Below are 14374 nucleotides of genomic sequence, written 5' to 3' on the forward strand. Positions count from 1 at the left end.
GGCCAATGCTTTTCTCGTAGAACTATCACAATTAGACTAATATGTTTTTTTTTTTAATGTACTCAAGGAAATAATTACCAAGTTACGTTATTTGTGGACACAATCAAAAAGTTCTTTCCCGTACTCAAGAGAGAGAAAATATATTGACTTCAAAATGAAAGAATAAGAGCAATTTACCCTTATTCAATATTTTGACATTATATATACATAATTTCATATATATTAATTATAATTTTTCCTTTAATAATATTAATTACCTCAATTACTTTAAAAAATTGTATTAATACTTTAAAATATTAAGCATTCATTTGATACATAAGCACGTGCTTACTACTAGTAAGATCCAAATCATTGTATGTTGATTATTTATTTTATGATTATTCCTTGTGAAATTTATTTCTTTAACATTTTAAACAATAAGAAAACTCCCCCCGCGGAAAATGAAGAGACAGGTGAAAACAAGACGTGTCAAGAAAGAATAATACTATTTATTATTATGATGATGGAATATCGGCCCTGTTATAGTATATATGGAATAATATGATTGGACAATTCCATTTTTATGAGGGGGAGGAGAAGTGGTCTCAAGAGAGAGAACTATGAGGGGTAAGGGGTTGCCACATCACCAATGTCTATTATTATGATGATAAATAGCATTACTCGACAATATAAAGCAAAAATGTTAAAGGGGAAAAAAATTGACTATTCGGCTGGTTTCTTTTCCACTATTTTCAAGAAATCATCTTCCGTGCCAGAATCTGATTCCTAACTCAACGGAGAAGAGATAGAGGGAGATTGTTTTATTCTATTTATTAATTTTTATTTTTATGTTTTGTCTTTCTCACTTCTCAAATTCAGTTGTCGTGAATTCTGAGAAGATTGGAATTTAACTTGTTCTGCAAATGGTCATATTCTATTATTTTAATATGTACAACTACTTGAATTGATTAAATGATTTTGTTATATGATATATGTATATTATAAATGAGTAAAACACATGTTTGAAATCAAACAAAATATTATACAAGCTAATATTTCATAAAATAATATGTGATTTTAAATTTGAAAATTTATATTGTGTTTGGTTGACTGTTTAAACATTTAAAATTTTAATTTTGCTAATTTTTGAGGAAAGAACTTAAGTCGAGAAAATATTTCTATGAAATATTGGTGTTCAATCTTAATGACATAAATAATAAAAATATAATTATGAGAATACATATGAGTGATTCTTGGGTGACAACCCCATGGGGTGCAATAGTGGTTTTCCCCAATACATAATCACTATGATGTACTCAACATTAATATAAACACAATATTAAAATTTTATTTTTCTTTTAAGTGTTATAGTATTCAAAAAGAGGATGGAAATTGATGGAAATCTCTTTACATCTCTTACGTTGTGAATAAGACGAGACAAAACTTTAAATGTCCATATCATTTTGACGTACCCAGTGATATCACAAGTTCATCGAATCCTTCAATTTCCTTAGTGAGATTGAAAGGGAAAACAAATATAAAATTGCAAGAAAAACATATGGTCCTAAACTTTCAATACATCAGACAAGATAGATTTCATATGTGGTCCCTACATCATTTCAATTGACCTATGGAAGGGTCAGCAAAAAGAGTTATGTTATAGTGACTGTTTCAATGTCAGATTTTAAAATTATAGGGACACGTGTCACAACATTATTGAAAAATAAAAAATAATACAACACCTGTCAAAGCTACTGTTTCCAATCCCTATTTAAGTAGCATTATTGCAACAAAAATTGGAAAATGCTACTAGTACATTAGCATTTACCTTAAGGTGTACATAATGAGTGAGCTGGCGATATTTTGACGACATTTTGACTGGAAAATCTCGTTCACTTTAAAAAAATAATAATAATAAAAAATTGCCGACATCCCCAATTTGAAAGAAAGAAAACCCTCGTAATCTTCACATTTCCCTCTTTCAAGTTTCCAATTTCCCTCCTTCAACCTTCACATTTCCCCCCCTTTCAATCTTCACATTTCCTTATTGAAATCCACATTTCCCCCACTGAGGTCAAGAGACGACCGTAGAAGCAAGGAGTGCCTTCTAACGAGATTCAACCTAGTAGCACTGATTTTTGTGGATGCTTTCCGATACGTTAGGCGATGAAGTCGGCCGCGATGAAGAAGACGACAGCAACGGTGAAAATAATTTTGTTTCATTTTTTCTTTATCGTCAATTTTTTAGCCTATATACGTTTTTCTTCATCTCCTTCCTCTGCTACAGATAAGCAGACCCAGAGTAACCATCAAGTTTGCAATGTGTCCAGTTCGTTGTGGATAAATCTTTTTGCTACATTAATCTTGCAATTTTCAAACTGATTATGCATCAGAAATATTATGGGGAAGTCTTTCCAGTGCATAAGGTGACATCTCCTGTAGTTTGATAATTATCTTATTTTCTCTCCATTTTTATTTTATTCAATTTGTCTCATTTATTAAAATTTTCAATTCTTGTCTCTGCAGCAAGCAGCATGCTCTGGAATGTTACGTCTTTTTACAGGATTTTTACATTAGAGGTTAATTAATTTTTTTCATGGACTTTTACCGGTCATTTGGCCAGGTTAGTGTCTGATTTTTTGCCGTGATGAAATGATTCTGTGTTTTTCTTTAGTTTTTTGTGTCAATTATGTTTTTGTAGCAATGAACTTTTGACTAAGGACTTATATATGTTTCGTTGATTAATTATTATTTATGAACTTCTCCTTTTCAATAGCCTTCTAACTTGTACTTCAATAAATTTTGTGGCTACTTGGAAGTGATGATAAAAGTGGAATGTTTTATTTGGAATGCTGGACTGAGGAAAATGGCAAATGCCGTTACTAACTTAGCAATTTGCCTTGTTCTTTGACTTTCTTTTAGAGCAAAAACTGATATTTATTATTTTTTGGCTTTCAGCCATGTTTGGTTGTCTTGCATTTTATCGTGTGAATTTATAATTGTATTTGGCCTATATTAATCATCACAGTTTGGTTCTTTTTCCGTGATTTCATAGGGCAAAATGGTGGACACAAGAGGGAAGGGACAATTGAGCCAAGGCAGCGTGAAGAACATCAAATGCAATTCATGCCTACATCTACGGTTGCAAGAGGATAGCCCGCAAGGATATTAGAATCTGGACCAGCAGTTACAACTACTCTTGTTGATGAGTTGCACCACCTTGGTAGCCACTTCCCTGTGGTCTTCATGCCGTGGAAAACAGCCTACGTAATTTTGTCGTGGAGTGACATCTCATTTGTGGCAACCTTTTTGTCAATGGAGTCTATTTTTTTAAATGTATTTTAGATGTCCTCTAATGGATTTTGTAGTGATACAGTTAGATTTTTTGTTGGCTGTAATGGTGAATTGGCTTTGTGAATTGGGTGTAGGACTTATGATCATGCGATATGAATGAAGTAGGCTGGTTTTGGATTGGGTCATTTTCTGTTTCTCTTCATGCAGTTGGACCATCAAGAAACAAAATTGGCATTTTTTGTAACCTGTACACTTTATTGGTGCTGATTTTTGAGTTTTGGGAGACACATACAATTAGTATTATTTTGTAATTGAACTGGAATGAGTACATTTGTATTTTTTGTATCCTGTGCACTTGGTATTTTTTTGTAATCATCTTTTGATTTTGATTATGTAGTTGAAATACATGTCTTTTGTCGAGTAAATTTAACCAATAATCACTGAACTTTATACTTGATTACTACTTGCTCACTCATCTTTCACATATTATTGAATGCTCACTCATATTTTCATATAATTACTCATTCACCACTCGTCTCTTCAAATAATTGGGCTACTTTTACGGCAAATTTTCGACAACTTCCGACCACAAAGAATGTCGAATTTTGATACTGTTGGAAAGCTCACGATGTTCTCTTCAATTACCACCCAAAATCTCATTATAACTCCAAGGGATTTGATCGAAAAATTGCCTTAAAAATCGCCAAAAAATTCAGAAAATCTGATCAGATTTTCAGATATTTTGGGTGACTTTTAAGGCAATTTTTCGGCAACTTTCGACCATCAAAACTATATAATTTTGATACCATTGAAAAGCCCACAATGTCCTCTTCAATTACCACCCAAAATTTCCCGATAACTCCAAAGGATTCGGTCGGAATAAACCCACAAAGTCAGTATCTTGAAAGGGCGAAAATCTGGACAAAGTTCGGGATGCTGACTTTGTGGATTTATTCCGACCGAATCCTTTGGAGTTATCGGGAAATTTTGGGTGGTAATTGAAGAGGACATTGTGGGCTTTCCAATGGTATCAAAATTAAATAGTTTTGATGGTCGAAAGTTGCTGAAAAATTACCTTAAAAGTCGCCCAAAAAATCTGAAAATATGGGCAGATTTTCAGAATTTTTGGGCGACTTTTAAGGCAATTTTTCGATCAAATCCCTTGGAGTTATAATGAGATTTTGGATGGTAATTGAAGAGGATATCGTGGGCTTTCCAATGATATCAAAATTCGACATTCTTTGTGGTCGAAAGTTGTCAAAAATTTAACGTAAAAGTAGCCCAATTATTTAAAGAGACGAGTGGTGAATGAGTAATTATATGAAAAGATGAGTGAGCATTCAGTAATATGTGAAAGATGAGTGAGCAAGTAGTAATCAAGTGTAAAGTTCAGTGATTATTGGTTAAATTTACTCGTCTTTTGTCTTGTGGAAATGCATTGGACTATAATAATATTGTGTTTAAGATGCGGACATTTTGATTTATCTATTGTGTTTAAAATGAGGGTATTTTAATTCTGAATTGAACTCAATTATGGCAGGTGTGTTTTGACTTCACCACTCTAGGATGTTGTGCTGTATCATCTCTTTATTCCCCATTACTTTATTTTTAATACTCCTATTCAGGCAATATGGGTGCAGAGAACTTTCCATTCTAGATCACATGAAAATCTCAATAAAACAACACAATTTCAATTTCACCAACATAATCTTCTACACACATAAACATAATAGCAAGCCGAGTTAATCGATTACATGTGAGTTAAAATCATTGAACGCTAGTTCAATGTTAACAACATAATAGCAAGCTAACTTAATCGTCTATTAGATGGCTTTTTCTTCTTCACACAAACATAATAACAGGTCGAGTTAAAGTCATTGAACACAAGTTCAATCTTCACGACACTCCCCCTTCCCCTTATTGTTCGATTTCATGGTTCCCTTTTGAATAGTCAGATTGAATGATATCTCCACATCCTCCTCTTCAATCTTTAGATCAGAGTCTGAAAAATTTGAGATAAGTCTTGAAAAGGTGATAACAGCAAGGTGATATCTCCACGTTCTTTCCTCCCATTTTCGAATGCAACTGCAGGGGTGATAACAGCAAGTTACAACTCCATTGAACTCATCATACAACAAAACTTTATGAATATAAACACATCAACATGGAACAAAAGCATTTTCCCAAATACATCAACAAGACATAAAATGGCTAGGAATCAACATCCACATATTCAGCAGGACAACACTAGTAGAACAAAACATATGCAAATTCACATATTCAGCAATGTTGGTTAAATTTCGAAATCGTCCAAATAACTAATTCTACCAAAACAACATTTTATTCCCATCATTACAAATATAAAATACTCGTGCATTTTATGAACAAACGACTGCTCCAGAATGGGGGTTCAATTTCAAAATCGTCCATAATCGCCCTGAGGCTTCGTCCCAACTCAAAACACAAAGCAATAGAGGAGAAAAGCCCTTACAGTAATTCGAACCCATCTCACATTTAAAGGTCCGTTTGGCACAGGCTTTGTCCCAAAAATGAGTCAACAACTCGAAGACATTTCTTACACGAACACAACAATAATGGAGAAAAGCTCTTACAATGCTTGGAAGTCATCGTGCTGATCTGGGCTGACTGTCAACGGCAAGCACTTGGGACTGCAGACCTCTAACAGCACGATGACTTCCAAGCATTGTAGAACGGGTGGAGAAATGGGAGATTTGTTCTGGCCAAGGAGCAAAATCAAATGCCGAAAACATGACAATAATGGAGAAAAGCCCTTACAATAGTTTGAAATCGTTGTGCTGTCGAAGATCTGCAGTCCCAACTGCTCGCCGTCGTCGATGGTCGGCTTGTAGAACGGGTGGAGAACTGGAGGAGTCAGTGAGAAGTGAGAAATGGGAGATTTGTTATGTTTCCAAGGAAAAATTTGAATGGATTTTTGTCAGTCAGGAGTGTTTCTGTCTTTTTAATAATGTTTTGTCTTTTTAATAATGTTTTCATTATTCACGAGTTTTTTATTCAAAATCTCGCCAGCTCACCCATTATGTACACCTTTAAGTACAGGCTGATGTACCAGTAGCATTTTCCACAAAAATTACTGGAGAAATTGAATCCATCAAATTTTCTGGTCGTTAATCAAGTTTATAGTACTTCTATACACACACCTAATCGAGGGCGGATGCAAACATTTTTGGATTAGGGAGTCAAACAAACTTTCAAAAAAGTGACGAAAAAATTAAAGTTTATCTCTTATTACAATTGTTCTCTACGTGTTCTCATACTTTGATAATGTTCCATAATTACATCATTTCAATCTTGTCAAAATAATTTTTCTCAATATATACAATCAAACTATCATTCAACCATTGATCTCCGATTTGATTGCGCAGACGATTTTTGACGTAAATTATCATAGAAAATGCTCTCTCGACTGTAGTAGTAGCCACGGGGAAAACTAAAGTTTAATGTTACAAGCTTGTAAACTAGTTGATACACTTCATGTTTATTCTTTGCAACCAAATTCTGTGCAATATGATTAATGCCTTGTAATCCTTCAAAATCTTCAGAAATGCGCAGATCAAGAATATATGTATCTAGTTGATCATCAAGTTTTGAGATATCTGCTGTATCAAAATCTATCAGATAATACTGACATAGTAGCATCACTTTGGTCTTGTCAAAAGCAGCAAGCAAATTATTTGGAGACAAACATGCAGCACAAAGGAGATGTCAGTATTTACCTAAAAAAACGATCATTCAACTCTTGAAGTTGCATATCAATGATGTCATAAAACATTTTCACGCGAAAATGATGCAAATTTGCCACTATCTCATGCCATGAACGACCTAGAATTATGAACATATCATTCATATTGAGAACATTGATCTTGTGAGTTTCACAGAACGAACAAACCAACCCAAAAAAAGAATCACATCCATCATCCCTCATGGTTGGAGCTGGACTTCACATATTTGCACCAATCTCATAGCATCGACAATATCTTGATCTTATCTTTATAATGCTCCCGACAATTCGTTTGAAATCCCTAAAATCTTTTCCATGAGATGTAGATTAAATGCAAATTCAATTTTTAACATCAACTCCAATGAAATACATACATGACATCTTGTTCCAACACTTGTAGTGTCAGTAGCAATCGTCTCAATAATGTCAACTATGGTTTGAAACATGACAATCGAGTTAATTAAACAACTATGTGAGAGCTCCAACATTCATCACCAGGACGCTGAAGAGTAATTTCTTGATTTAGATCTCGTCCGCTTGATATTTCACCAACACTGAGTTATACAAGAATTTTCAATCTTTGGTTCTCTCAAATAAGATCACTCTGTTTAGCTTATTCCCCAACAACATTCACCAATTTGTGTACTGTAGTAAAGAAAGTTTCAATCTTTGGTATTTTTCGTGCCATAGCTACAAGAGCTAGTTGAAGTTAATGAGTAAAGTAATGAATGTAATAAGTATTTGGGTTTTTTTTTTTTAAATAATTGCTTTGGGATCATTATACTTACATCGCATGTTACTAGCACCATCATATCCCAGACTTCTCAAATTAGATATGCTTAAGCTGTGTGTTGAGAATAATTGATCAATTCTAACCTTAAGTGAGCCAGCTGTGATATTCGAAACATGAATGAAACTAATCAAATGTCCCAATACAGACCCATTTTTCACATAACTAATGACAATTGAAATTTACTTCGTCACTGAAATGTCTCAAGATTCATCAACTAAAATTGAGAAGAAACTATTACAAGCATTTTTTATAATGATATGTAGACATTAAAAAGAAATAGCACCCACAATATCTTTTTGCACTCTTGATGATGTTAATTTGAAATTTTCGAGGGCATTCGTCAAAGCAACGGTATTTTATCTCAGCATTATGATCACACAACCAATGCAATAGTTCAAGAAAGTTTCCTTGATTGTTTGAATCTTTAGATTCATCAGGTCGAAACGCTATCCCTTTTCGTAGAAGAAATCAAACACAATCAATTGACGCATTCAATCGAATTCGATAATTTGTTCAAGCTTGATGCAATTGCTTAACGAGATAGGTTCAAATACTTTGTTTTTTATTCTTGAACAATTCATAATTGACCCAAACTTGATTGTGTGCACTACTTGAAGTCCTAATGTGTATTCTAAAATGTATTTTATTTTTCCAATTTAAGAATTTTTCTTTAACAAATCAACTACCACTCAAATTGAAAAGATAGCAGTAAAAGCAAATAACTGCATATTTTACTATACTATTTTCCAACCAAGTATGATGCTCATTATACTAAGAAACTCAAAATTGCCTTTGTTACCCATTTTTGTGGGTGGAAACGCATGATTGCGAGGCTGACAATGACCCCTTTGCACATATGCTCTTTGAATCACTTCTCGAACATTAACATCATAATTCTGTATTGGAATTATTAATCCAGGATCCAAGGAGAGCTATGCAACATCAACATCCCAAACATCTTCAACATCAACATCCCCAACATCTCCAACACCAACATTGTTTTCATCCATTTTCTCTCGAATATTTCTTCAACTGATATTTTGCTCATCACAAGAAAGCGTTAAGACTGCCAAAAAGTTGTGGGAATTACTTGACAAGGTTTTTTGGGAAAAATCTCTTCCAAACAAAATACATTTGCTTCAAAAACTGTTTAGTTTTAAGCTGGACCCGGAGAAGGATCTTGAATCAAATTTGAGTGACTTTAGCAGACTCGTCAAGTGTTTGGCCTAAAATGACAAGAAATTTGATGATGAGTATCTATCGATTATACTTTTAAATGCTACGCCCGAATCTTATGGAGATTTAGGAATGCTATCACTTTTGTTAGGGATACTTTGGTCCAAGTTATTGTGACTGATGCTTTGAGGGCTAGGGAGCTAGAGCTTAAGAAAGAGTCGAGAGGTAGCTCGAGAGAAGAGAGTTTGTTTGCTAGATGGAGGAATGAGAGGAGGGAGAACCATTTTCAAAGTAAGAAGGACAGAGGAAAATCGAAGGGTAGGTCTAAGTCTAGATATAAGAGTGGTAAAAATGCTTCCATTGTGGCAAGTTAGGACATTTCAAGAAAGATTGTAATGACCTTAAAAAGAAACAAAAACTGCAGCACAATGATGATCAGAACTTAGTTGTTGTAAGTGATTCCCTCGATTGCCTACATGTTGTGACCGTGTCAGGAGATTTTGACACCAAGGTAAATGGTGCTCATGATAACATACATGTCATGAATGTTTCTAATATTGATTTTGACACTGAGTGGGTATTAGACTCAGGAGCTACTGTTCATATGTGTCCTATTAAATCTTGGTTCTATAACTATAGAGATGTAAATCCTAGAAAAGTATACTTAGGGGATGATCGTACACACAATGTAGAAGAAGTAAGTGATATTGCTATTAGGATGCATTATGGCATTATCAGACCCCTTAGAGGTGTTAGGTATGTCCCTGGCCTGGTAAAGAATCTCATTGCCTTAGACACTTTAGAAGAAGAAGGTCATGAGTTCAAATCTCATGCTGGTACTTAAAAGATTTGTAAAGGATTTCTAGTGGTTATGAAAGGTCTCAAGAAGAATGAGTTATATGTCCTTCAAAGTAAAACCTTGGATAGCAAAGAGTCGACATTATTTTTAGTTTGTAAAGATAAATCAGATCTTTGACATAAGAGAATGAGACACATTGGGAACAAAGGACTGAAATACCTTAGTGACCAGAATTTACTTGGTAAGGATAGTGTTACACCTTTAAATTTTTGCGAGACGTATGTTCTAGGAAAGTCACACAGGGTTAGCTTTGGAAGAGGTGAACACATCACTAAGAGACCATTGGACTATATTCATGCAAATTTGTGGGGTCCTGAAAAACACCTCACACATGGAGAAAATAGATTTTTTCTATCCATTGTTGATTATCACTTGAGGAAAGTTTGGGTGTATCTCCTTAAATCCAAATCTAAAACTTTTAGTAAGTTTAAGTCCTGGCTTGCCTTAGTTGAAAATCAAATGGGAAAGGGTGTGAAAACTCTTAGGACGGATGATGGTTTAGAGTTTTGCAACTTCGAATTTGATAATTTCTATAAGGGAAATGGTATAATGAGGCACATGACTGTAAGACATACCCCTCAACAAAATGGGGGTAGCGGAGAGAATGAATCGAACTTTAATGGATAAAGTTAGATGTATGATGATTAATTCTGGTTTGTCTAAAGGTTTCTGGGGCGAAGTCGTGTGCACTACTACCTATTTAATAAATAGGTCAGCTTCTAGTTCTGTTAACTTTAAGACTCCTCAAGAGTTGTGGTATGGAAAACCCCCAGATTTGTCACATATTAGAGTGTTTGGTTGTGCGACTTATGCACATCAGGTTGAGGGCAAATTGAATCATAGGGCTAATAAGTGTGTCATGTTAGGTTATCCATAGGGAGTAAAAGGATATAGACTATGGGTTTTAGGTGTAAAGGGCATTAAGATTATTAACAGTAGAGGTGTGAAATTCAATGAACTTGATATGTATTGTCTTAAAAACCTAGTAAGTCAGAACAAATAGACTGAGGAATGAGAATCTTCTACTAGAAAGAAGATGGAATTTGAGGCGAAGAGATTAGGTGATAATCTAGAGGATAGTAAAATCCAACTTCAAGAAGAATCTGATCAAGAAGCAGTGATAGAACAACCTAAACTTGAAATTCCTGAAACTATTGTCTCTAATCAAGAAACATCTGCAGATGCTAATTTGGATGATTACCAATTAGTGAGGGATAGAGAGAGAAGACAAGTAAAGTCCAATTTGAAATACATCTCTTCAAATTTGATGAAATTCAGTTGAACTGACTTCATTTGAGGAAGCGATTAACTGTGAAAATTCTGAAAGTTGGAAAAAGGCAATGAGAGAAGAGATCCAGTCTTTAAACAAAAATGAGACTTGGAAGTTAGTTGAAAAATCAAAGAATCAAAAGGTAGTCCATTGTAAATGGATCTATAAGTTAAAAGAATGAGCAGGACCTAAAGACCCTTTAACATACAAAGCTAGGTTGGTTGCGAAGGGATTTAATCAGACAGAAGGGATAGACTATAATGAGGTATTCTCACCGATTATTAAGTATAAAACTATCAGGTTAGTCTTAGTCTTAGTTGTCTAGTATGATTGGGAGTTGGAGCAACTAGATGTTAAGGCGGCTTTTCTTTATGTGGAGTTAGATGAATTGATTTACATGTCTCAACCTCAGGGATTCGAGGTGAAGGGAAAATCAGAACTTGTGTGTTTGCTTAGAAAGTCCTTATATGGTCTTAAGCAGAGTCCTAGGTAATGGTATAAGAGATTTGATGCTTATATGCTTAAAATTGGCTTTAAGAGGAGTGAATTTGATGCATGTCTATATTTTAATAACTTTAAAATAGGCTGTGAAGTTTTTTTATTGTTATATGTGGATGACATGTTGCTTGCTAGTCCTAGTAAAGCTGAAATCATAAAGATGAAAAATATTTTAAAATCAAAATTTGACATGTAAGATTTAGAAGAGGCAAGAAAAATCCTTGGCATGGTTATTAAAAGAAATATGACTGATAATAGGATGACTATTAATCAAGAGTCTTATTTGGATAAAGTTATAACCAAATTTGGTATGAAATTTACTAAGTCTGTCAATATATCATTAGCTGCACACACGAACTTATCATCTGCACAATGCCCTGAAACTGAAGAAGAAATGCATGAAATGAGTAATATTCCCTATGCTAATGCCATTGGGTCTGTAATGTATTCTATGATTACCACAAGACCGGACCTTGCATATGCAGTTAGTTTCTTGAGTAGGTTTATGTCTAACCCAGGTAAACCACATTGGACTATACTTAAATGGCTATTAAGACACCTAGCTGGATCTTTGAAAAGGGGATTAGTGTTTGAAAGAAGAAGTAACAAATTAGAACTTAAAGGATGTGTAGATTCTGTCTTTACGAGGGATAAAGATCAAAGGAAATCTACCTGTTCTTACTTCTTCACTTTTGGTGATAATTGTATCATTTGGAAATCACAGTTGCAATTACACTCTCCAACACTGAAGTAGAATATTTTGTACTAAATGAAGCTGTAAAGGAATGCATATGGCTGAAAGGCCTTCTATGTGAACTAAGTTTCTTAAATGATAATGCTATGATTTTTACTGATAGTCAAAATTCATTGATATTGTGTAAAAATCCTGTTTATCATGAACGTACTAAGCATATTGAGGTGAAGTATCCCTTCATTAGGGAGAGGTTGGCTTGTGGTGATTTTATTTTGCTTAAAATTTCAATTGATGATAACCTTGCAGATGTTGGAACAAAAGTACTTGTGGTTGGTAAGTTCAATAAATGTTTATCAATACTAAGTATTGATAATGGTTAATTGTTGTGCAGGTACTAAGTTGGAGTGAGCGATGATGATAAAAATAAGACCACACTAATGGATATTACTTGTAATCGGGGAATTTGGTAATGGATGTTATGTGATCCAGGTAAAGATTTGTAAGGTGGATCACATTCTATTATTAGTGCAAGTTGATTGGTCTAAAGAATGTGACTTGGATTGTGTTAATTATGGAGTAATATGGACCATAGATTAAATACAATGGTTGAATTTAATCTTGTGGTCAATTATCTATACTAGTGTTGTCACTCTCTTGTTGACCATAATACAATATTTGAATTTTGAATTCAAATGAATTGGCTCTATAATTACAAGACATCTTCATTCTCTCAATCTTGGACCTGGCATAACATTTGAGAGAGAGCATAGAGAGGTAACCAAGTGGGAGCTTTCCATAACTCCGGCAAAATTCTTGATAGCTTTCGGCGAATCCTTTCTCGGTATATCCATTGCCATTCTCATGGACGACGGTGCATGATCCGGTGTGGCACAAATTTGAACTCAACATCAAGAACACTTCATTGGTGGTGTTGAAGAAGCTTTGGGTCATTTTTTGTTCGATTTTACACTTTGAGAGTTTATTATTCCGCATTGTAGTTGTAATAATATTTTATATACCACACTATAAACTCTACAAGGGGAAACACTAAAATTGGAAGAAAAAAATAACTAAAATCAAATGGAATGCGACACACCTTCAAGTTCAACAATCAAGAAGACGGGCAATGGAGTGGACTGTGGATGGATTAGATTTTGGAGTCGGCCAAAAGTTATACAGGGGTGAATGTAGTCGGCATCTTGGCCACAGGGATAGAAGTAGTCACGCAGTTGTCGTAGTGCATAGGCGGGCAACAGGCTTAAGACGAAGTGAGAAAGAAAATGGTGTTATGGTGAAGTGGTACGTTGGTGGCGAAGTAGAGTGGGTTGAGGAGATGCAATGCACAGTTCAAAATCATTGTCATCATGTGGGAGTTTGGGTCAGGGAGATAGAGACAAATGCGCGTTGCTATGCTGCCTTTTATATTGTAGGTTTCATGTTTCAAATTTGACCTACTACTTAAAAAAAATTCAAAATACTAAGGAGTCAATTGACCCTATAGGCCATGGTCCGCCCCCTGCACCTAATACATGTATGTAAGTACCTAGATGGATAAAACCTTTGATATTTGGGGAAAATACATGAAAATGACCTAAATAAAAATGCTACTTTTCTATTTTGGCCTTTGACAATTCAATTAATAGAAAGTACCTAAAATACCCTAATATATTTCATACAAATCACTACAATATAAAAATCTTCCATTCTAGTCCTTGAAATTATTCATTACTTGAATTTAGATAGATTTATTGCTTACACATATTTATTTGATTTATACAGATTTATTTGATTTATTTTATTTTTGTTCGCTCAAAGTAGCACCCCCTAAATTAGTATCAGAGCCATAAAGATCGTGAAAATTAAAATAAGGAAAATAGATAATTATTATAAATTAGAAGAAGAAAAAGGAAGTTATATATTTTTAGAACATATTCCTAATAAATTAAAAATAATAACATTAATAATAATCAAAGAGCTACCTAAAGAAATAAAATAACAAATATTAGAAAAATTAATATTATTATATATATATATATATATATATATATATA

General features: G+C 34.0%; 1 long non-coding RNA gene across 1 annotated transcript; it reads left to right on the forward strand.

The window, feature by feature from the left end:
* Positions 1–1912: 1912 nt before the first annotated feature.
* On the forward strand, positions 1913–3589 carry LOC111393833. Its single transcript, XR_002702500.1, has 4 exons — positions 1913–2181; positions 2267–2405; positions 2506–2602; positions 3035–3589. It is a non-coding gene; the product is annotated as an uncharacterized LOC111393833 (long non-coding RNA).
* The last annotated feature ends 10785 nt before the right edge of the window (positions 3590–14374 follow it).

This window comes from Olea europaea, chromosome 4 (assembly GCF_002742605.1).
Source record: "Olea europaea var. sylvestris chromosome 4, O_europaea_v1, whole genome shotgun sequence".
NCBI classification, from domain to species: domain Eukaryota; kingdom Viridiplantae; phylum Streptophyta; class Magnoliopsida; order Lamiales; family Oleaceae; genus Olea; species Olea europaea.